The sequence below is a fragment of the Polypterus senegalus genome, chromosome 3, assembly GCF_016835505.1.
Source record: "Polypterus senegalus isolate Bchr_013 chromosome 3, ASM1683550v1, whole genome shotgun sequence".
NCBI classification, from domain to species: Eukaryota; Metazoa; Chordata; class Cladistia; order Polypteriformes; family Polypteridae; genus Polypterus; species Polypterus senegalus.
In genome coordinates, this window is record NC_053156.1 from 162146353 (window position 1) to 162171107 (window position 24755).

The following is a 24755-nucleotide window of genomic DNA, read 5'->3' on the forward strand; positions in this document are numbered from 1 at the left end:
ACAGGACTTTATTTGCTATCCGAGTTTGGATAAAAACTTAGCAATTTGTGCAATTTACTTTCTGACTTCTGCTACTGTCTTTTTGACTACTGTTCTTTTAGTATGCAAATTGGTTTGAACAGTTGGTTTTCTTTGTTCGTCTGGTAGTGACCTTGCTTTGTTTTCCTTTCATAAAAAATTACATTGACTAGCTTCTAGTTAGCATACTACCCACAAAATGTAAGTGAGAGGGGTTTTGTACCAGGAAAGGTCCAAAGAAGCACTGTTTATTGTTTGCTTCTGCTATACTGTGTTCTTGATTTTTTGTTTGTTACCCTTTTGGTCATTTATTGTATCAATAGTCATCTGAATAAGAAAGTAACAAAAGTCCAAATGCACATATGATTCAAACCCAGTGAACAGATTCCTGAACTGTTACTTCTGACATAATGAAAGCCAACATAAAACTAGTATATTGGTTTCAATATTCAGTGACACTGGAGAATTGTCCAGAAATCAATTTGTACGTTCTGCACAAGTGACCACTCTCTGACTAGGGCTTTGTGTTCCTGCAGCTTGGAAAAAAACCTTATTAGAAATGTTTGCATTCCTATGAGTGGATTCAGTTTTTATCACTTAATATATTTTACAACTGCCACACAAGGCATGCTATAAACCTACACCAGTTTTAATTCAAGCATAAAAGAACAGGCAACTACAAAATCCTAAATAAAAAATTGCATTACCTTTGTATCGAATTTCATTTGAAAAGATTTTAAGCATTTCACTATTTCAACACCCAGCAAAGGAATGCTATTAATGCTGTTATGTATGTACAAGGCGGCACGGTGGCGCAGTGGTAGCGCTGCTGCCTCGCAGTTAGGAGACCCGGGTTCGCTTCCCGGGTCCTCCCTGCGTGGAGTTTGCATGTTCTCCCCGTGTCTGCGTGGGTTTCCTCCGGGCACTCTGGTTTCCTCCCACAATCCAAAGACATGCAGGTTAGGTGGATTGGCGATTCTAAATTGGCCTTGGTGTGTGGGTGTGTTTGTGTGTGTCCTGTGGTGGGTTGGCACCCTGCCCAGGATTGGTTCCTGCCTTGTGCCCTGTGTTGGCTGGGATTGGCTCCCGCAGACCCCCGTGACCCTGTGTTCGGATTCAGCGGGTTAGAAAATGGATGTATGTACAAAAGCAAACATTTTGTCATTTTCAAACAATCACTTTTTAATAAAGTTTTTCAAACTTAAACCACATGCCATGATCACAGCCATAATATGTTAAACAGCTAAACTAACTCCAAGGTTCAAGTTCAAGTACCTTTATTGCCGTTCCTACATATGGTGCATTGGAATTGTCATAGATTCTTTCGGAGCAAATACTATGCATTTATTACACTGGGCAAAACAAAATATGCATAAAATAAACTGGATATAAAAGAAGAGAATGTGCTTTGACTGGAGTGAGTCTTTAAGGATAACATGAGCCCTGCAAGCTATGTTAAGGTTCTGTAGGAATGGACGTTCTCTTCAAATAATGTGTTAACTGTTCTAATCACTATCTAGTGCAGGGGTGCCCACACTTTTTCAGTTTGCGAGCTACTTTTAAAATAACAAGGTCGATATGACCTACCTATGTTAAAAATGGTATATATATATATATATATATATATATATGACCTACCTATGTTAAAATTATATATATATATATATATATATATATATATATATATATATAAATATATATATATATAAATATATATATATATATATATATATATATATATATATATATATATATATATATATACATACATACATACATGCATAGCATTCGAAGTCTGAATCACAATCTGATTGTATGGGTGCTTACTTCCCCGGTAATGCATGTGGTTGGTCTGCAAGTCGGCAAACATCCGCTACGGGTGTCCTCTCAGTTGCGAGAAGCAGATCATAAAATGTTATATAGTTAACTGTCAAATAATGTAAAGAGTACTTGACACGTGTTTCGCCCTCATCAGGGATTGAACCTCGGACATCAGACAAACGCACTTCGATTGTGACATTGTGAGAAAAAAAATCCTCTTCCAATTCCACATTCAGCCCATAACCCTCCCCAATTTTTTTTTTAAATCCCTTCTTTAGTCGATATAAATTGAAAGGCTAACTAGATCACAGCCGGAGTTTTGCAGTAGCTCAAGAGTTTGATCGTGCGTGCGGGATGACCAGTGTGTTAGAAGAAGATGTCAGACTGGCTGCCCTGTATGTCAATCAAGTGGCAAATGCCATAGGAAGGATATATGATAGACTAACGTTTAAAAAACGCAATCTACCTGCACTACCTTTGCAATCTACCGGTCGATCACGATCGACGCATTGGGCATCCATGCTCTAGAGAATACCTTAGTTCTCCAGGGTAGCACCACCATATCAGCACTGCAATGTCCTCCTGTTAGAATACTCTTATTAGCTTCATGATGGAAACAAAAGAGTGCTTTGTGGATACCATATATAAGCGACTACAGATACTGTTAAGTTTTCATGACAATTGCACTTGTGTTCTCTTCCTAGCTCAGTTTTTTAGTAATATGTAAGCCAAGGAACTTAATGAAGTCGATCTGTTCAGTTTTCAGTCACTTATTGTAGACTGTTTAGTGAAGATTAATGTCTTTCCTGAAATCCAAAGTCAGTTCTTTTGTCTTAGAGATATTGAAAACAAGGCCACTATCCATTGTAGATGCCACATGGACTGGACGAGCATCCCGGCTGGGGAGGAAACAAGAAGTAGACCCTGAAGGAAGGACTGGGAAAAGATGCATTGACAGCCCATGGAAAAGAAAAGATATCGCTGGGGAGTTTTTATTCCCACATTACGCTAGATGGCAGCAGTAGCGGATATCCGTGCCCAGTGGGAAGCCAGCAAAGCATGCCGGGAAATGTAGTTCAACAAGGCATCCCTGCTGAGGTCACAAGCTCCCTGTTATAATGGACTTCTGTGTGACCCGGATGTGATTCCATCGGGCAATCGCCATGGCACTGGCACATTCCCTTATCCAAGCGAGCTGGAGCTGGGAGATAGAGAGGCAACACTTGACTGGAGGAGGGCAGTGCATTGGTAAGAGAGTTATTGTGAGGAGAGAAAAACCTGTGTGTTGTGCTTTTTGTAACGTATTTGTGGTATTCTGCTTAATAAACCAACCTTTATTTGAACCCGTGAGTGTGCTTACATATTAAGGTATTGTCAAAGGTGAAGTCACATTTGCACGTGTACACTGATCAGCCAAAATATTAAAATCATTTAATCGTTTAGTGAAGTGAGCAAAACTGAATATCTCATAACAATGGCACCGGTCAAGGGGTGGTCTATAATAGATGGTAAGTGAAGAGTCAGCTCTTGAAGGAAATTTGTTGGAAGTAGGAAAAATGTATAAGGATCTTAGTGACTTTGATACGGGCCAAATTGTGATGGCTAGATGACTAGGTCAGGGCATCTTCAAAATGGCAGGTCTTGTTCCCAATATGCCCTGGATATGTCGATAATGCCTACCAAAATGGTCCAAAGAAAGACAACCGTTGAACCAGCTACAGAGTTTCATTGATGCGCATGAAGAATGAAGGCTAGCCCATCTGGTCCAACCCTACAGAAGACTAACTGTAGAAAAAATTGCTGAAAAATGTAATGCCTGCCATGAGAGAAATGTGTCAAAGCACAACGTGCATCAGTACATTACAACTTGCTGTGTGTTTTAGCTGCCAGAAACATTGACAATGGGCACATGAGCATCAGAACCGAATAATGGAGCAATGGAAGAGTCTGTTTGATTAATCCCATTTTCTCTTAGATCATGTGGACAGCTGGGTGCATGTGCATCTTTTACCTGGGGAAGAGATTTCAGCAGGATGCACTATGAGAATAAGGCAAGCTGGTATTTATGTGGGTGTTAATTGTTGCAAATCATGAACACCTCTTCAAGACAACACTGTTCTCTGATGGCAATAGCCTCTTTCAGCAGCAAAATGCAAAAAGTGTTCAGGAATTGTTTGAGGAACATGACAAAGAGTTCAAGTTTTTGACTTGGAATACAAATTTCTCAGATCTTAGTCCAATCGAGCATCTGTGGGATATGCTAGGAAAAGAAGTCTGATCTATCAAGGCCTCACCTCACAACTTAAAGAACTGCTGATATCTTGGTGTCAGATACCACCTTCAGAGGTCTTGTGGAGTCCATACCTTGATGGATCACAGCTGTTTTGGCAGCACAAGGGGGACCTGACAATATTAAGCAGGTGGTTTTAATGCTATGGCTGATCAGTGTAGAATGAAGTGTAGAATGAAAAGAAAGTTGGGCTTAAACAGTAGCTCTGAACTTTTCCTGAACTCAAGGCAGTCAGAAAGGAAGTATTTCCACCACACTCCCTATATGTGATCTGTTTGTCACAAAGTCCAATGTCCATTGCAGAGAGAACTGGGTAAGTTGAACCCTGTGAGTTTTAACACAAGCTTGGTGAGCCAGATGATGTTAAAAGTACGTTGAGCTGTCCTTCAAGTTTGGTCCAACAGGACTCCTGTGGTTGCAGATTTTCATCCCAACTAATGTATACTGTTATTTACAATCCCAGCTTAATTAAGCACACTGTTATAGGGCAGTTGCTACATTTTTCAAAAATTACAGAACTGGTTGTAAGTTTTTAGAAATGTAGGAAGCCTTTATGTGTGTCACACGGCGATATTTTTTTTTCTTTTAATCATGATTTTTAAGGTTTTCATTATAGCCGTCATGCCTTTCACTCAGTTTTTTTCCAGGTATTCTGGTTATTTAGGCTGCTATTTACTATTGAGGGTGCTAGTGGGCATGACACTCAAGTAAGGTGCAGTCTTTTATCATTCAGTGCTATTTGCCCTAGTGTTTGCTTCGCTTATTCCTTGTTGTCATTATTAGGATACAATTAAGCAAACTCCACAGGAAACATAAATGAATTAATAGGAAAACAACTAAAGAGAAATAAATATTTAAGGTTACAGCAATAACATAAATACTTTTAAGTTACTTGAAAACATACTGTAAATCTCTTTTTACAATGTGTTTCTGAATGCAAAATAAGAGAAGAAAAAAACCCCAGCTAATTAAACAATTATGATTAATAACGTCATTCATTGTGAAAATAGTTAGAACATAAACCTGCTGCCACAGGGGTGCCCAGAATTGAAACTGAAATGACTGGTCTAAATGTAACGTATAAATGTAAGTGTTGGGTTTTTCCAGGTATTGAAGAACAGTGTGTACAGCACTGACCATTTGACCCTTAGCATTTTTAGCTTGCTTGATTATTATTTTCTTTATTTCCACTTTCTACCATTTGTAAAGCACCTTCAACTATACTTTATATTGGAAGAGTCTATATAAATTCATGTTGTTGCTGATGTTCTAGAACAATAGCTACTGTATCATCCACTGGTATGTGACCTACAAACTTCAGGTGATGAAGTGTGTCAAGAATTTTGTTGAAACATCTCAGTACTAGTTTCTTCAGGCATAACTGCAGAGGTAAGGGTTCCATGTCTAGTTTAAAATTTTTTCAAGAACCCACAACTTACATAATCCGGAACATAAAGCCTTTAATATTAATATGGTTCTTTCTAAATACAAGCTATATTTCTCCACCACCATAATAAATGACACATAGGCCAAATAAACCAAGGAGCACCTGTTTACCCTTTGGGTCTTCATGTCCCAAGACCATGTGTGTCTGCTGGTTAGGATCACCCTCTTACCAACCTAATAATTCACACTGAATTTCTCATTTCTTCAGCTTCTGTTTTTCTCTCTTGCACGTATTAATTCAGATAGTTCTGCCCTCACTCCATACCCCAGACCCCAGATCACCTCTCTGCTGTGAGATGGGTTTAAAACTCTTGCTGGAGTCACTTTCCTCTGAATTCCAGGATCACATATAGAGTGGGGGTGACCTGATGTTTGCTATAAGAGATAACTGGTGTATGTCCTGTCTACCTCTATTGACCTACATGCTTAAATGGGCTGGAATTCTCAGACAAACTCTGATAAAAGGACAGTATAGTACCATATCTTATGATCATCTCCAGAACCACCACACTGAGCACTGGAGCCTCTCAAGGCTGTGTGCTCAGTCCATTATCGTTCACACTGCTGACTCATGACTGTGCAGCAACGCACAGCTCTAATCACATCATAAAATTCGCCAATGACACAACTGTGGTGGGTCTCATCAGCAACAACAATGAGTCAGCATACAGAGAGGAGATGCAGCGGTTAACGGACTGGTGTAAAGCCAATAACCTATCTCTGAATGTAGACAAAACAAAGGAGATGGAGAGCATCCTGAGCAACTGCATCACTGCCTGGTTTGGAAATTGCACAGTCAGAGATCGCAAAGCCCTACAACAGATAGTGAAGACAGCTGAGAAGATGAACTGCATCTCTCTTCCTTCCATCATGGACATTTACAGGAAGGCACCAGCATTGTGAATGACCCAACACACCTTGCACACTCACTGTTCACACTTCTGCCATTAAGAAAAAGGTACTGAAGCATTTGGCCCTCACCACCAGAATTTGTAACAGTTTTTTCCCACAAGCAGTCAGATTCCTGAACACTCATGGACCGATCTGATATCTGATATATGTGATCTGCTCTGCAATGTTACACATGGTTGCACATGTTTGCACAGTTGTCTCACGTGCACCTTGTTATATACAGTATTCATCTTGTTATATACACTCACCTAAAGGATTATTAGGAACACCTGTTCAATTTCGCATTAATGCAATTATCTAATCAACCAATCACATGGCAGTTGCTTCAATGCATTTAGGGGTGTGGTCCTGGTCAAGACAATCTCCTGAACTCCAAACTGAATGTCAGAATGGGAAAGAAAGGTGATTTAAGCAATTTTGAGCGTGGCATGGTTGTTGGTGCCAGACGGGCCGGTCTGAGTATTTCACAATCTGCTCAGTTACTGGGACTTTCACGCACAACCATTTCTAGGGTTTACAAAGAATGGTGTGAAAAGGGAAGAACATCCAGTATGCGGCAGTCCTGTGGGCAAAAATGCCTTGTTGATGCTAGAGGTCAGAGGAGAATGGGCTGACTGATTCAAGTTGATAGAAGAGCAACTTTGACTGAAATAACCACTCGTTACAACCGAGGTATGCAGCAAAGCATTTGTGAAGCCACAACACGCACAACCTTGAGGCGGATGGGCTACAACAGCAGAAGACCCCACCGGGTACCACTCATCTCCACTACAAATAGGAAAAGAGGCTACAATTTGCACAAGCTCACCAAAATTGGACAGTTGAAGACTGGAAAAATGTTGCCTGGTCTTATGAGTCTCGATTTCTGTTGAGACATTCAAATGGTAGAGTCAGAATTTGGCATAAACAGAATGAGAACATGGATCAATCATGCCTTGTTACCACTGTGCAGGCTGGTGGTGGTGGTGTAATGGTGTGGGGGATGTTTTCTTGGCACCCTTTAGGTCCCTTAGTGCCAATTGGGCATCGTTTAAATGACACAGGCTACCTGAGCATTGTTTCTGACCATGTCCATCCCTTCATGAGCACCATGTACCCATCCTCTGATGGCTACTTCCAGCAGGATAATGCACCATGTCACAAAGCTCGAATCATTTCAAATTGGTTTCTTGAACGTGAAAATGAGTTCACTGTACTAAAATGGCCCCCACAGTCACCAGATCTCAACCCAATAGAGCATCTTTGGGATGTGGTGGAATGGGAGCTTCGTGCCCTGGATGTGCATCCCACAAATCTCCATCAACTGCAAGATGCTATCCTATCAATATGGGCCAACATTTCTAAAGAATGCTTTCAGCACCTTGTTGAATCAATGCCACGTAGAATTACGGCAGTTCTGAAGGAGAAAGGGGGTCAAACACCATATTAGTATGGTGTTCCTAATAATCCTTTAGGTGAGTGTATTACGTGTCTTTATGTTATGTGTCATGGATTCTTTGTTGTCCTGTGTTCTATGTAGCACCATGGTCCTGTAGGAACGTTGTTTCATTTCACTGTATGTTGCACTACTGTATATGGTGTCATTGATGCCAGGGGCCATGACCTAGCTGGGATGCCATGAGGGACCGGATGTGGGTCTGTGCCCACCCTGGATCACGTGGGAGTCGCCTTCCTGGTTGCTTTGGGGGCCACGGGTACAGGGCATGGAAGCTCCACCCTGTAGGGGCCCGTGGTCACCGCCAGGAGGCGCCCCAATGCCTTGGGGACCTGTTACCCCAGCACTTCCGCCACACCAGGAAGTGATGGGGGGAAGAATTAGGACAGCGCCCAGAGAGCTGCCGGGAGGACAGCCGGCACTTCCGCCACGCTGTGGCGTGGCTAGAGGAGGAATGCCGGGAACACCTGGGGCTCATAAAAGGGGCCGTCTCCCATCATTCGAGGCTGGAGTCGGGATGCAGAAGGACAAAGCTCAGGAGAGCTGTGGAGGCGGCCTGAAGAGAAAGGCATTGTGGCCAGGACTGTGTTTGGGGTAATGGTGCACGTGACTGGGGTCTGAGTGACCAATGAACTGGGGTCTTTGTGACCATATCATTTGTATATATTGAAAATAAACGTGTGGTGGTGTTTTAACAACATGTCCGCCTGTCTGTGTCCGGGCCGGGTTCACAATGGATGAAATGACAGTAAATACTCTTGAATCTTGAATCATGTGTCCTCGAAAGGCCAAGATGGCTTCTGGTCTCCTTACAGGAAGCCACTTGATCTCTTCATTTAAAAGTAAGAATCCTGGCCTATCACTTGGCAGTCTCTTAGCCTTTTATAGATAGAGGGTTGGGCATCCTTGTATTTTCTGTTGGACTGCAGTGGCACATGGTATACAGTGTTTATACCCAGGTCCCAACTCTCTCTCAGTTATATGTATGATCCGGCCTATTGCCCTTCCAGGGTACAAAGTGCCTATGTAGGATGTACTGTCCTCTTCTGGTACCCTTGTTTCCACGTTCCCTAGCATATGCAGGGATTTCTTCTTTTCCAAGACTTTATGTTGCTCTATGCAATTCTGCTGCCATCAGAAAGTTAATTATGCAGTCATTATGAACAAATAAGTGAAAATTTGAGACATGAGCAACTATGATGCCAGATTCGATAAACTTTGATTTGCATTTTTGGTGTTGAAATTATTAGTTTTTTCTATCTACACTATTAAAGCACTAGAAAATATTATAATACTATAAAACTTTTCAATCTCTTATAGCCCTACAATAAAAGTCATGTCTGTAGTGGAAAGAAAGCAGTATGCCAGTATAAATAGAATTTTGTGACTGGAAAATGTTATCTTTGTTTACAGATTAAGTGACATATTGTGTATACTTAATGCACTTCCTGGTGTTTAAAACTTGTGAATTCAGCCTTGTCTGAATTTTACCATCCCATTAGCCAGTGATGGACTGCCAAAATGTTAAAGATCACTCTATATTAGGTTTTATAGGCTGTACTGGGTCTGAAATAAAGTTTTCTCTTAGCTTGCTCAGACGCAGATAATGAATACAAAGACATATTATATTTTTCATTCTGCCATAAGGACAACACGACATTAGAACTAATAGCTTTGATTAATTCATTTTTTTACAAGTAGCATATATCATAAAACTGAAAATAACAAAATGTTATATGAAGTGGGGCTTCCCAGAATGGGACTTTTCACTTCAAACACTGATGTCATAGCCAATTTTTTAAAGAACAAACTCTTCTTCAGCTGTTCTGCCTTTACTATAAATAAAGTTAATGAGCATGTAAAAATATAATATTATGAGAACATTTAGACCATCATAGTTCATCCACTTTTTCATCTATAACAGTTTACAGTGAAATTTCAAAAGTCCCCTGAATGACTTTCCTTGTTTTGCAAATATATGTATTTATCATTTTTGAAAAGTACAATTTAGTTCTGAAGCCTCCAGATACTATTTTTATGAAGTTTTATATATTAAGTAATGTTTAATTGATCCCTTGGGTATCCTATCTCTGGAATTATTCAGAAGTTGTCTGGAAAGGTTGTGTTTCATTTCTCTAGGAGTTTCTTTCAGTTCGTAGAATTGTGTCCTATAAAATGTTTATTTACTTTTCCTTGAACTTATTCAAATGAAATTATAGTATATTTATTACAGTAAAGAAGCACAGAAGGCTGCTACTTTTAATATATAAGAGACGTTTTCATACTGTATGTACATGGCATTAATGGTTTTAGCGAACTCCCTGTTTATTTGTGTCTGTCAGTTTTTTACATCTACATAGCAAATTCAGAATTAGGGTTAGGGTTAGTGGAGGATGATTGTCCCGCAGGTCAAAGGCACTGGCACACTCCTCCCGTAAAAAACAATTAGGGTTAGGGTTAGGGTTGTAGGTTTTAACCACCTAATTTAATTACGAATTTTCATTTTTGTTATTGCAGATACCTTGTTACTTGCTTTTTAAAATACTTTTAACCCCCTTTAACTGGCCATCTCCCTCTCTTTTTTCAACTGCATCAAGATGCCACAGTGGTCTTTTCTATTTTCCATTGAGGCACTGCAAATTTTATACATGCACAAGGTGACATAGGGCTGCTGTTTGAGGTTGTCTTTCTCCATCAGATTCAATGATGCTTGGTTTGTTGTCTTATATCAATACAGGATGGTGGAGAAAACAACAAAATGTACTGTATATTTAAGAGTCACGCTCTCAACAAACTGCATACACTAACATACGCAGGGGTGTTGAACTCCAGGCCTGGTGGGCCGCAGTGGCTGCAGGTTTTCATTCTAACCCTTTTTTCTAATTAGTGACCAGTTTTCACTGCTAATTAACTTCTTTTTCCTTCATTTTAATAGCCTTGTTTTTAAGGATTCAGTCCTCTGTATTTATTCCTTTCTTCATTAAATGGTAGTCAAACAGAAATGAGATGTGAAATGAGCCAACAGATGACCAGCTAAACTGAGATTTCAAACTGCAACCAATCTCTTAATGAGAAGCCAATTCTTGCTGTTAATTAAACCCGTTATTTCATTCCATGACTTGTTGCTGCTCTCATTCTGACACAGCAGACATTTCCAAAACAGCTGATTTTTTTGATTTTTCTGTTTTTTACCATCACCATCAAAATGTTTTGGTGACCTGAGAGATCAACCTTACCGAGACTATCACCTTTATTTTCAGATATTGTGTGATTGGCACAGCTGGTCATGTTGCAGCTTGTTTTGTATCTCTCTATTGTTTGACTGCTAATTAAAGAAAAAGAGACAACTAAGGGCCAGACTCAAGTTAATTAAAACTAAGGCAAAAGAAGTTAATTAGCAGCAAAACTAAGAAGATGGTTAGAATGAAAACCTGCAGCCACTGCCGCACTCCAGGACTGGAGTTTGACACCCGTGACATACAGTAAGACATTTTGGCATTCTGTTAGAGATAAAGGAATAACCATTTGCAAATCCTTACATTGATTGACAAAAATGTTAGCCAATTTGCTAGGTAGATCTGCTTTATATTGCTCCTCATGTTCAGATTTATCTACATGTGGGCAGCTGCTTCAAACAAAATGAGACTTCAGTAAACCTGCTTATGGTGCCCCACATGTATAGCCTACCATTTGTAGAAAGCTGACTCACGCAAAGAGACATACTGGCTTGACATAAGCAGACCAAATGGTTGTCATCAGACCTGAGCATCACTCAGCACCTGCATCACTTAACAAAGCAGGTGCCTTCTGTCCTTTTGTTGTGATCAGGCCAAATAGTGTGATGCTTCCATAAAAGGTTTTATTGAAGAACCCAAGCTCCCTTGGCTTGTCTTGGAAAGGCCTCACGTCATTAGGGTTTAATTCCTGCTCCAGTGGCATACCTCAGGCTTCATAGGGATTGGGAAAATGGGATTTAACCTCAAAAATTAGCTTTAAATGTTCCAAAATCTGGCCAACAGCCCCACAAGGAGAAAGATTACTATTAACCTTCCACTTGTGCACAAAAAGGACTACAGAATCTTTATAAATAAAGGATTTATTAGAAAGAATAGAAAAATGCAAGCAAAATGTTCAAAAGAGCAAAATTATGAAAAGGATTATTATTATCAAAAGGAGATTCCTAAAAATGAGTCCTAAGCCAAAAACGTCCCTAATTCAGAAGCCAAAAGAGAAATACAATAACAGGGCAAAAAATAGATTAAAAAACAGAAAATGCAGAGAAGAAACGATACTTAAATAAGACTCCAACAACTACAATACTCGACTTCCGGCTCTCACTTATGACCAGAAGGAGAAAACAGTCCATGACTTTATTAAGGCTCCGCCTCCTGGTGGCTCCACCCACAAAGCACAGGGACTAGAGTCTCATTTTAGGGGCCTAAACACAAATAAAAAAATAGATTAACCAACAGTATTACTGGACAACAAAAAAAACTCAAAATTGAAAAAAACAGTAAAACATAAAGATATCTTGTAAATTCAAACTGATACATAACATAGCCACATCTCTAAGAGGTGGTGGGAAGCCACTCCTACAAAACACATTAAGTGAAACCTCAACAATACACATTAAGGTTCCATAACAGAAAAATCTTTAGGCTAGGACAGCTAGGTATGTAGACTTTGACCCAGCTAGGTAGCTGGCCGAACACCAACTGGCGAAGGCGACGGCGAAGCAGGCAGGACACCTCCCAGCAAAGGCAACCAAGCTGTAACAGGAAAGCTAAGAGGTGAGTGGAATCTCTTTTTGGAAAGGCCGCGTCTATTCAAGCGTGATGGCCTGCATCCGAACAGTTTCGGCGCCCGGGTCCTCTCCGAAAACATATCGAAGGTAATTCGTTTTTCTTGACTATCCATCTCTGCTCTTAACCCCTTCTGAAATGATACTGTTGTGCCAGGACATGATAAGTGTTTAATAGAATTTTCCGTTAAAGTGCACAACATTAATACTGTAATAAGCAATCTCAATGCACGTAGAAAATCTAGGAAATACGGCATAAACTCCAATAATCTAATTAAAATTACTATTTTAGAGGAACAATGTATTAAAACTATAAAACAGATCACAGATTAAACAAAAATACACACAGAGGCGCTAATAAAATAATTTAGTTCCTATTCCAAATATCAATAACGCACATAGTATTCATCTCTGCACCCCCGAAACATTAAATATGGCACTATTGAATGTTAGAGCTTTAACTAACAAAACGTTTTTATCAACGATCTTATTAGTGATAAAAATAGATCTTATTGCACTAAATGAAACATGGCTTAATTCAGACAGCGGCAGTTTTAATCGAATCTGCCTCCGGATTACAGTTTTACTCATGCAGACCGCCAGGGAAAAGGGGGCGGATTGGCTAACATTTACTCGAGCGATTAAAATGTAAAGATGTCAGTTTTGGTAAGTTCAAGTCCTTTGAGTATCTCGCCGTTGTTATTCATGGAGATTCTCAAGTTCTAGTACTATCCGTGTATAGACCTCCTAAATATAACGCGCGTTTTTGAGGAATTCTCTGACTTAATGTCAATTTTAATTACTAACTATGACACACTCCTAATAGTTGGCGACTTTAATTTTCATATAGATAATCAGTGTGATCTAAAAGTAAAAGAATTTATGAACCTCCTGGATTCTTTTGATTTGAGACAACTCATAAATCAGCCTACACATAAAGCAGGTCATACATTAGACTTAGTGATTACTAAAGGACTGAAAGTTGATATAAAACAGATCATTGATATTGGTCTATCAGACCATTTTCTTCTACTTTTAATATAGAAATAATGATAAAAACACTCATGAGAAGCATATTGTTAAAAACGCTTCTTTGACTCGCAGCAGCTTTAAAACTTACAAACATTTTAAGCAATCAGTCCGTTTATAGTGCCAGCTATAATAGCGAGGATAATGTAAATAGTAAGGTGGAAAGATTTAATTCTAAAGTGAGAGCTGCTGTTGACATAGTTGCACCTGAAAAGACAGTGAAAAAATCTTCTAGCATTGTTATACCATGGAAGACCCAAAGAGTGTCTGATTTAAAGAGAACATGCCGTAGAGCTGAGCGTCAATGGAGGAAGACTAAACTTACTATCCACCATGAAATATTAAAAGTCAAAATAACAGAATACAATAACACTGTCCGTCTTGAGAGACGCTGCTATTTCTCAAGATTATAAATAACAATGCTAGTAATCCCAGAGTCTTATTTTCTACAATTGATCGCCTACTAAACCCAGGTAGCTCAAAGGAATGCCTCCTAAGTGCTTCCAGTGAAACCTGTGAGGCTATCGCTGTATTTTCAATCAAAAATTAATGATATTAGAAATAACATAGTATATCCCTCCAACACTAAGGATCCTCCTAAACCCCAGCATCCTGTTATAAACAAATTAAACTCTTTCACTAGGATAGATTTACCTGATTTACAAAAATAATCTCTCAATTAAAACCTCCACCTGTCCTTGACCCAATACCAACAAGGTTTTTCAAAGAAGTATCAGGCGTGCTAATTGATAATGTTCTGACATAGTAAATTCGTCACTAGATACTGGGGTCTTCCCAGACTGTCTTAAGACTGCTGTAGTTAAACCCCTACTTAAGAAACATAATCTTGACCCTCAGCTCTTGAAAATTTTAGACCCATCTCTAACCTGCCTTCTTAAGTAAAGTTCTGGAGAAGGCAGTCATTATGCAGTTAAATGACCACCTAAATAAACATGCTATTCTTGATAAATTTCAGTCGGTTTTAGAACAAATCACAGCACAGAAACTGCACTCGTTAAAGTAGTAAATGACTTGCGGGTAAATGCAGACAGAGGCCATTTATCTGTTCTCATCCTCTTAGATCTGAGTGCTGCATTTGACACCATTGATCACAACATTCTTAGAAATCGCCTTAGTCAATGGGTGGGCCTCTCTGGCAGTGTCTTAAATTGGTTTGAATCCTACCTGACAGGGAGAAAATTTTTGTTAGTTGTGGGAATTACAACTCAAGACACATGATATCCAATATGGTGTTCCACAAGGCTCTATCCTGGGTCCGCTGTTATTCTCAATCTACATGCTTCCGTTAGGTCAGATTATCTCAGGGCACAACGTGAGCTACCACAGCTATGCTGATGACACACAGCTGTACTTATCAATAGCACCTGATGACCCGATTCTATTGATTCACTAACACAATGTCTGACTGTATCTCAGAATGGATGAATAGTAATTTTCTCAAGTTAAATAAAGAGAAAACTGAAATTTAGTGATCAGCAATAATGGATACAATGAGGCTATTAGAAATAAACTGGATACATTAGGATTAAAAGTCAAGACGGAGGTAAAAAGCTTAGGGGTGATTGTTGACTGTAATCTGAATTTTAAATCACATATTAATCAGATCATTAGGACAGCATTTTTCACTTAAGAAACATAAGTAAAGTTAGACCTCTTATATCACTGAAAGATGCTGAGAAATTAGTTCACGCGTTTGTTTTCAGTCGACTAGATTACTGTAACGCACTCCTCTCAGGACTACCCAAAAAGATATAAATCGTTTGCAACTAGTGCAGAATGCAGCTGCTAGAATCCTAACTAGGAAAAGAAAATCGAACACATTTCTCCAGTTTTGATGTCACTACACTGGTTACCTGTGTCATTCAGGATTGACTTTAAAATTCTGCTTATGGTTTATAAAGCCTTAAATAATCTCGCCCCATCTTATATATCGGAATGTCTGACACCTTATATTCCAAATCGTAACCTCAGATCCTCAAATGAGTGTCTCCTTAGAATTCCAAGAACAAAACTTAAAAGAAGTGGTGAGGTGGCCTTCTGCTGCTATGCACCTAAAATCTGGAATAGCCTGCCAATAGGAATTCGCCAGGCTGATACAGTAGAGCACTTTAAAACACTGCTGAAAACACATTACTTTAACATGGCCTTTTATAACTTCAATTTAACTTAATTTAACTTAATCCTGATACTCTATACAGTATGTTCAATTCATCATAATAACTATTCATGGTGGCTCTAAAATCCGTACTGACCCCTACTCTCTTTTCTGTTTCTTTTTCCGGTTTCTTTGTGGTGGTGGCCTGCGCCACCTCCACCTACTCAAAGCTTCATGATGCTCCAACAATGATGGATGGATTAAAAGGCAGAAGTCTACGTGACCATCATCATCAAGCCCTTCCGTGAGAACCCTAAATCCAAAGAGGACTGTTTCATTTATGTTAGGTAGAATGCCCAGATGGGACTGGGTGGTCTCATGGTCTGGAATCCCTACAGATTTTATTTTTCTCCAGCCGTCTGGAGTTTTTTGTTTTTCTGTCCCCCCTGGCCATTGAACCTTACTCTTATTCGATGTTAATTAATGTTGACTTATGTTTATTTTTTATTGTGTCTTTCATTTTTCTATTCTTTAATATGTAAAGCACTTTAAGCTACTGTTTGTATGAAAATGTGCTATATAAATAAATGTTGTTGTTGTTGTTGTTGCTTTATGCTTATACTCCCCTCATTTATCATAGAACTATCGGTCAGTGAGGTTGAACCATGGCCTCTGACAGCAGCGGCATGGTAGTAATGGCCTCTCAGGTGGCACACTTGCAGCAGCTTGGTGCACTCTAATGATGAAGCAGGCAGCAACTTAGGAACCTCCCCTGAAGGAGATGCTGCCAACTCAGGAAGAACAAATAAAGCGTTAACAGCAGACCAGGGTAGGACAACAGAGCCACTATCCTTAGAGATGTGTTGGTTGGCCAAAACCAAAACAGTGGCATCAGGCTGCAAAGACATGTTAGGCCTGAGCAAGGCAGTTAATACAGCAAATGAACGTACTGGAGTTGGAGTTTCAACAACATTAGAAAGCTAAGTTGGAGTAGGTGGGTCAAAGAAATTGATGCAGAAATAGATGTTGGTGACAGCTCCATTTGCACAAACACTATTTAGTTTAGTTGACTTAATTCCTTAACAGAGTTGACCATACTTTTAACACCAGATTTTTTAATACAGCACAATATTTCTCTCAATTTTGCCACAAGACTTGATGGCTTCATTGAGCCTTCCCCCTTGGTCATTTTAACTCACACATACTTGATTGTTTTGGGGAAGTGGGTGGCCTATTGGTGAAAAGAATTGCTGTCACTGGCTCCACCTGATGGTAGATCTTCCCCTGCATCAAGGCAACAGAGTTGACTCTTTCAGTCTCTGTCTCAAAATTACCACCTTCAAATGGCAGAGCCCAGGATGCTTATATTCAAAAGAGCCAGTTCTATTGCTCACCTAAAGATGATTTGAACGAACCACCTGAAGATTTGTCCCTTTTAGCTAGAGATGTGTCTTTCCTGCCCTGAAGTTCTTTCTGTATTGTTGTTCAGATCTCCTGTTACAGCAGCTATAATTATAATTTCCTAATATCTTGCACAAGCAATTAACATGACAAAATGCTTAGACTACATCCACACTAAACTTGAAGACTGGTCACCTGTCTTTTCTGGTTTCGACACTCTTGCCCATTTTGTGACCATGTCTCATTTTTTTCCTTCAAAATCTTTCTTTCTCATCTTGTGTCAGTAGATCTCCATTGTTTTCAGAAGTATGTGGATCTAAAGAGTATTTTCAAAACTCTCCTATTTTCAGGAGTATATTTTCAAAACACAAAGTGTTGGAGAAGATCAAACTCAGACTTCAGACTCAGAAGAACAGACTTCTAATAAAGGACCTATAGGAAGCCACCGACACTTCCTGTGGCACTACTTTAATCATCCATTGAGATGTCTTAACCATAACCATAATGTTGACTTTCAATGTGTAGTTAATATTCAAATAATATACATTAAATTAACACTTTTTTGTATTCATTCACAAATATATAAATAAATATTTTAAATTCATTACTAATGAATACATTGATTTTCTGGGCTCAAAAGACTAGTGTGAAGTAAGGTCCGTGAATTTAGAGCCCACAAGAAATATTCAACAGCTACATGAGGTTATATTTTAAAATCTTACAGTATAAACTTCTGCTCAGATCATCACATCAGCTTCACTCCAATTCCAAAAATCAATATGCTATAATATCACATTTGGGGTCTGTGGAGAGCCAGAGGCTACTATCCCAGCAACAAGAAGAAGACACATTCATGCTGGGTTAACCATAGGTGATAATAAATTTATTGTTGTATGCTTTTACTGGGTAAGAGTGTGTAGGCATTATAACTATGTTTAGTTTAACCAATCAAATGGCAGTTTTGTGCAATAGTAATTTACTATCACTGGACATCAACTGAACTGATTCTAAGTAGTCCTATTAATTAGTCTTTTCCTGAAGATATTTGCTGGGTATTTCTATTTAGATATACTGGTAAGACTTTTTGCAGCCATGTCCATGGCCATGTTGTTTTGGAAGGTTTCTGCACTTAAATTACTTTTCAGTAATTGAAGTGAGCAAAAATGTATGTAAATGTATTGCTTGCTTTGTCCAGTTTAGGAATTTGCATTTCCTTTTATTTCCTCCATGTGCTCCTTTATTAAGTAGGAATTATGTTTTAACCAAAGTCTTAATGAAGTGCTAGTCAGTGACACTGGAGACATTTTCTTGCACCTAGGCTGATAACGTATTTATCAATGTTTGTGAAGTCATACTGCTGTTAATAAAGTGTATTCCATCATCGATATAGCTTAATAGTTAAATTCAGAAGCAGCCTGGCATGTCCAAGCTGTCACATTACCTCCAGATGGAATTGTATGTTTTGGAATGTATGATGTGTACTTTAACCTTTCCATAACCTTTATAGGGGTTTATATTTGTCCATAACATCTTATTCCAAAATTTATGTAGCATATCTTTGTACTTTTTGGTCAAATTTACTCTGGCATTTCTATTTATGTTACTGATGTGCATTATGCCTTATACAGTGTTGCCTCTCTATGGCAGTTCCACTGTCAAATTCTTCTGTAACCACAAAGCTTCTAATTCCTTTTCTGTTGCTCTGTAGATATTGTTAATGCTTTCATCAGCATCCAAATTCCAAACCTGGCCTGCTCTCTACATTCAAATCACACAGTAAAAAATACACACATGGGGAGAACACCATGAAATCTTCAAATCCCCCAGCCCCGGTCTTTGCATGAAAAAACTGGAGGTGCAAATGTTCAGACAAGCCCATGAAGATAAAATGAAAGCAGAAAGGGTCTAACACCAGTCCAAATGGTCTTCGAGGGAATCGTAATGACCACCACTTTTGGTTAATCCTCCACAAATATTTAATTGGATTGAGATCAGGTTCTGGACTCTGACTTGGCCACTCCAGGACATTCGCATTGTTGTTTTTAAGTAATTTCTATGTAGTTTTGGCTTTTTGCTTGGGATCTTTGTCTTGCTGGGTAACACATCTTCCAAGGCTCAGGTTTTCTGCAGACTAAATCAGGTTTTCCTCCAGGAATTCTCAGTATTTTGCGGCATCTACCCTCACAAGTTTTCCAGGGCCTACAGCAGAGTGTGACGGTGCTACCACCATGCTTCACGATGGGGATAATGTTATGTTTGATAATGTGCAATGTTTTGCTTATGCCAAACATGGTGTTAACTTTGATGACCAAAAAGCTCAATTTTGGTCTCATCAGATCAGAGAACCTTCTTCCAGTTGACTTCAGAGTCTCCCATGTGTCTTCAGGCAAACTTTAGCTGAGTTGTCATGTACAATATTTTTTAACAGAGGCTTTCTCTTTGTCACTCTCCCATAAAGTTGTAACTCCAATCTCATTCACTGTAGCCTCTAACTCCTTCAGAGTTATCATATGTCTCTTGGTGGCTTCCTTCACTAGGCCCCTTCTTTCATAATCATTCAATTTTTGTGGACAGTCTGCCATACTATTTCCATTTGTTAATGATTTATTTACATGCCTTGACTAGTGCTTTTCAATATCCTTTTCATAGAGCTGTGTGCAGTATTCTTTCGTCTACATTCTGTAGGCCACAATACTGCTGGACCTTCCAGATCAGGTGCAGTCTATTGAAACTCCTTGGCCCCAGACAGGTGATGTCAGTTTAACAAATGATATGACTTCTAAAACTAACTGGCTACACCAGTGATGATTTAAGTGTTGGCATGAATACTTATGGAATAGATTATTTTGTATTTTATACTTGCATTTAGTTCACTTTGCAGAAACATGTTTTCATCTTGGCATTAAAGAGTATTTTTCTATTGATGTGTGTCCCAAAAGGCAATTTAAACCGCTGTTACTCAATATTGAATAACAATGTTAAAAGGGGTGAATAATTTTTCAAAGATTTATAGAAGGATGAAGAAATAGGTTACCTGAAGCATGGAAGTGTAGCTAAACAATCAGTAGCAACTACAATTTACTATTGAGTCAATGTGGATGAAAATCCAGAAGGATTATTTGTGAACTTGTTCTGTATACAAAAAGGGGTTCTAGTTTGCATAAAGTATAGCAATATATTAATAATATGACAATAAAGTATCTATCTATCTATCTATCTATCTATCTATCTATCTATCTATCTATCTATCTATCTATCTATCTATCTATCTAATACCAAGACTTCATTAATTGTCAATCAGTTTTTATTTTAGATTCAGAACAAGAGGAGAGATGTATAGTGCCTTGAAAAAGTACCCCTGATTTTTCACATAAGTGATTGTCACAGCGTTGGATTTTGATCAGTTTGACTTACAATATTTATTTTGTAAAGCACTCTTTTCATAGAGCTGCCCAAAAAATAAAGAAAACTATAAACCATTAATACCTAAAATTTAAAAAACTGAAAAGTCAACAATTAGTAAGTATTCAGTACTTGGTCGAACCACTACTCTTAGCTATTGCAGTAAGTAGTCCTTTTTGGGGAAATCTTCATTAATTTTGCACAACACCATACAGCATGATTTTCTCAATCCTCCTTGCAAAATTGCTTAACATGTGCCAGGTTTGTTGGAGAGTGGCGGTTAGGGTTAGGGTTTTAAGTTCTTGCCTTCTTGATATTCAACGGAGTTAAGGTCAGGACTCTGTCTGGGCCACTAAATACATCAAGTTTCTTCATTTTAAGTCAGTCCATTGTTGTCTAGCAGTGTTCTTTGGATCACTGTCCGACTGAAAGACAAACTTCCTTCCCAGTTTTAAGCTTTCTGACAGTGGCCAGCACGTTTTCCTAAAGGATCTGACTGAATTGTTCAGCTTTCATCATTCCATTAGACCTGAACAGATTGCCACTACCTGCTTCTAAAAAGCACCCCTACAACATGATGCTGCTACCACCACATTTTACAGGGGAAATGGTGTTACCTGGCTGATGTGCAGTGTCAGATTAACACCACAAATTAATTGTTTAAGACAAAGATTCCCTTTTAGACCACAAGACTTTCTACCACAGCTTTGCAGTATTTTTCCAAATATTTTCCAAATTCTTTAAGGTGTGGGCTTGTTTTTTTCAGCTAGGGCTTTTTCCTTTCCACTCTTTCATTAACATCATTTATAATCACAGTCAATGACTTCTTCGACTTAGTCAGAGACACAATTGGTGTCACAGTATCGCCTCTGACAAGTGTCATTATTGTTCAGTGGTTAAGTTTGGAGGGGAAGTGTAGCTGAAGTTTCTTATTTTTTCCACTTTGGTGTGATGGACTGTAATGAGCTGTGAGATGTGTTCAACGACCTTGGGGGTGCATGAGAAACATTAAATTGAGGATATTTATAAACAAACAGGTGAATGGTATAGGAATTACAGCATTTCTTATAGTAGTAGGGTATGTTGTACCGTGTTAGACATTATGGATGTAATGAGAAGTCAAGCAAAATGACATCTTTTATTCGTTAACTGAACAGATTACAATATGCAAACCTTTGAGGCAGCACAGACTGCTTCTTCAGGCAAGATGTAGTACAGAAACTGGAATTCCCTGTGTTTATATAGACACTAGGACAGAGAGAGCATTGGAAAACCTTTAAGTGGGTCATCTCCAATATAAAAAATGAACAGACCTCTCCAGCCTAAGATTTATTTAGCAGGAGAGGAGAACAATCTCTGCATTTAGATTTGGAGATCTTTTGTCCAGCAGAGTCTTTTGTAGTTTTTGATGAGTTTTCCATACAATGTGGATTAATCAGAGAGATGTAAATAATCCTCATATGTGGTCATAAAACTCTTGTATCTATTTAAACCATGTTGTAATGTAAAATTTTAGCATCAGTTTAACTTCCCATTCCTTTACCTCTTGTTGTGTCTTGAAGTTGCCCATAAGCACTGTGACTTTAAAGTCCTTCTTACAGTGTCCTTTGCTACTGAAGTGAGCCCCTATAGGAAAATCCTTATTGCCATGCTTAATGTGGAACCGGTGAAAAATGAACTTTGGCAGAGTGTTTGTCCAGTTTCTCCCACACATAGTGCAGTTTTAGGACATCAAGTCAAGTTGGGGAGCATGCACTGGTACAGTGTGTTGCCACACCCACTACACAATGAAACAACTCGGGATCCCAGTTGGCAATCCCCCAGGCAGACACGCGGTCCAATCCCACCCTCCGGAATTGACCCTCTATCTGCCACAGACAGGTGTTACGTGGGTGACCCCTTGGCCTGGTCCAGCAACTCGGATCTCCTACAATAAGGATCTTACGAGCTAGATCACCCTCTGGGAAACGTGCCACATGGCCGTAGTGCTGTAACTGCCGCTCCGTCACAATCCAGGTAATGTGCCTCATTTAGGACTCCATGAGCAACCGTTCATTCAACACAAAGTCAAACCAATGGTACCCAAGAATTTTCCGGAAAGACACAGTACCAAAGGAGTCCAGTCTTCATCTCAGGTCACTGGATAGCATCCATGTCTTGCAACCATATAGCAAGACAGGAGGCACCAGGACTCTAAAAGATTTGGATCTTCGTTCTTTTGTATGGATATTGGGAGCATCACACACCCCTTTCCAGCGTCCTCATGACACCTCATGCTCTCCCATTCCATCTACTGACTTCATAGGAAGAGTCACCAGAGACATGAATGTCACTGCCAAAGTAAGTAATTAGACATTACTTACACAAAATTAGAAAGACCATGTTAGATAAAAAATGATCAGTTTAAGCTATGTTTTTGTCTTATTTTTTATATGTAGTAGGCATCCATTTTTTTAGTAACTAAAATTAAATTAGCTGTTCCTTGGTTAGTTGTTTGTTACTACATCATCAGACCATACACAATTAACATCATAAATAGCCTACAGATGATTCTAAGTATGATATTTTCATTTTTCAATCTATTGCTGTTATCACCCAACATAAGAACTAAAGAGGTATCATTGCGAGTAAAACAGGCCATCATGAGGCTAAAAAACTGGAAAACTTTTTAGGTCTAGCCAAATAAACTATTTGGTACATTAATAAAAAGTAAAAATATATGGAGAGCTCAGAAACTCCCTGGTAGGTCAAGGACTACTGCAGTGGATGACCAAAGAATACTTTTACATGTAAAGAAAACCTTCTTCCTAGGATAGTGAAAGAGAGATCTCCCTAGGATGTATGTGTTGCTGTCCAAGATGACCATAAACAGAAAACTACACCAGCATAAGTTCAGGGGGTTTACTGTAAAATGCAAAGCACATGTAAACCTTAAGAACAGAAATGTCAGACTACAGTTGGCTGAGAATGACATCAAAAAAACTGTTTTGGAACATCTTATGAAAAGATTAGATTCACTTGTGCTAGAGTGATTTAAGTGAAAAAAGTGGAGAAAAAGGGACAGCTCATGATCTTAATAATAACACATACTCTGCAAAGTATGGTGGTGGTAATGTTATGACTTGGACATGTATAAGATGACTGCTGAGGAAAACCTGGATAGGGCACTCTACCCTTTTCTGGCTGAGAACCATGACCTCAATCAGGACTGGAATTGACATATTCGAGGGTTCCGGAACTTGGCGGGATTTCCCAGGAATTGTCTGCAAGTAACTGAGAAAGACAGTCAGTCCATTCTGCCACCCTCTGGTAAGTGGTGGTATTACAGCTACTCATTCTCTTTAGCTGCCTCCTACTCGCATGTGTGTGACAATTGTATGTTTTGAATGTGACACAATGCAATGTGAAAATAGTTTTGGGGCTGAATACTATTTCAAGGCACTGTATCTTCAGACTGCGGTGGGCTGGCACCCTGCCCGGGGTTTGTTTTCTGCCTTGCACCCTATGTTGGCTGGGATTGGCTCCAGCAGACCCCCGTGACCCTGTAGTTAGGATATAGTGGGTTGGATAATGGATGGATGTAACTCCAGAGCAGCTTAAAACCTTAAAACACAACTTTATAATTATTCTGGAACATGGAGATACCCCCAGCATTCAGCTCAATTCAGTAACATTCAATGAAGTCATTGCCAGAACTGCTTTCCTATAATGGGGAGAGCAGCTATGAATGTCCTCCTGTTGTGATGTCTAAGAGAAAACACCATGAAAATTTTAAACTCTGAGCAGAAGTTGAAACGTCAATAAATAGCCAATCATAATTCTAAAACTGGGAGTCTGTCCTGTCTTTCTTATAAGCCAATAATAATAATAATACATTTTATTTATATAATCACTAAAAGCCATACTCAAAGGGATCAGAGCCAAGGATTTAGTAACCAGAAAATTCAAAACACCACTGCAAAAGTCATTGTTTATCCATAATCATGGATGACCTGGAAATTAAATGGTCTGACGTTTGTACCTTCACCTCCATAACGTAAAGTGCCACACATCTTGCATTGGGTACCTTAAAAAACCATAAAAA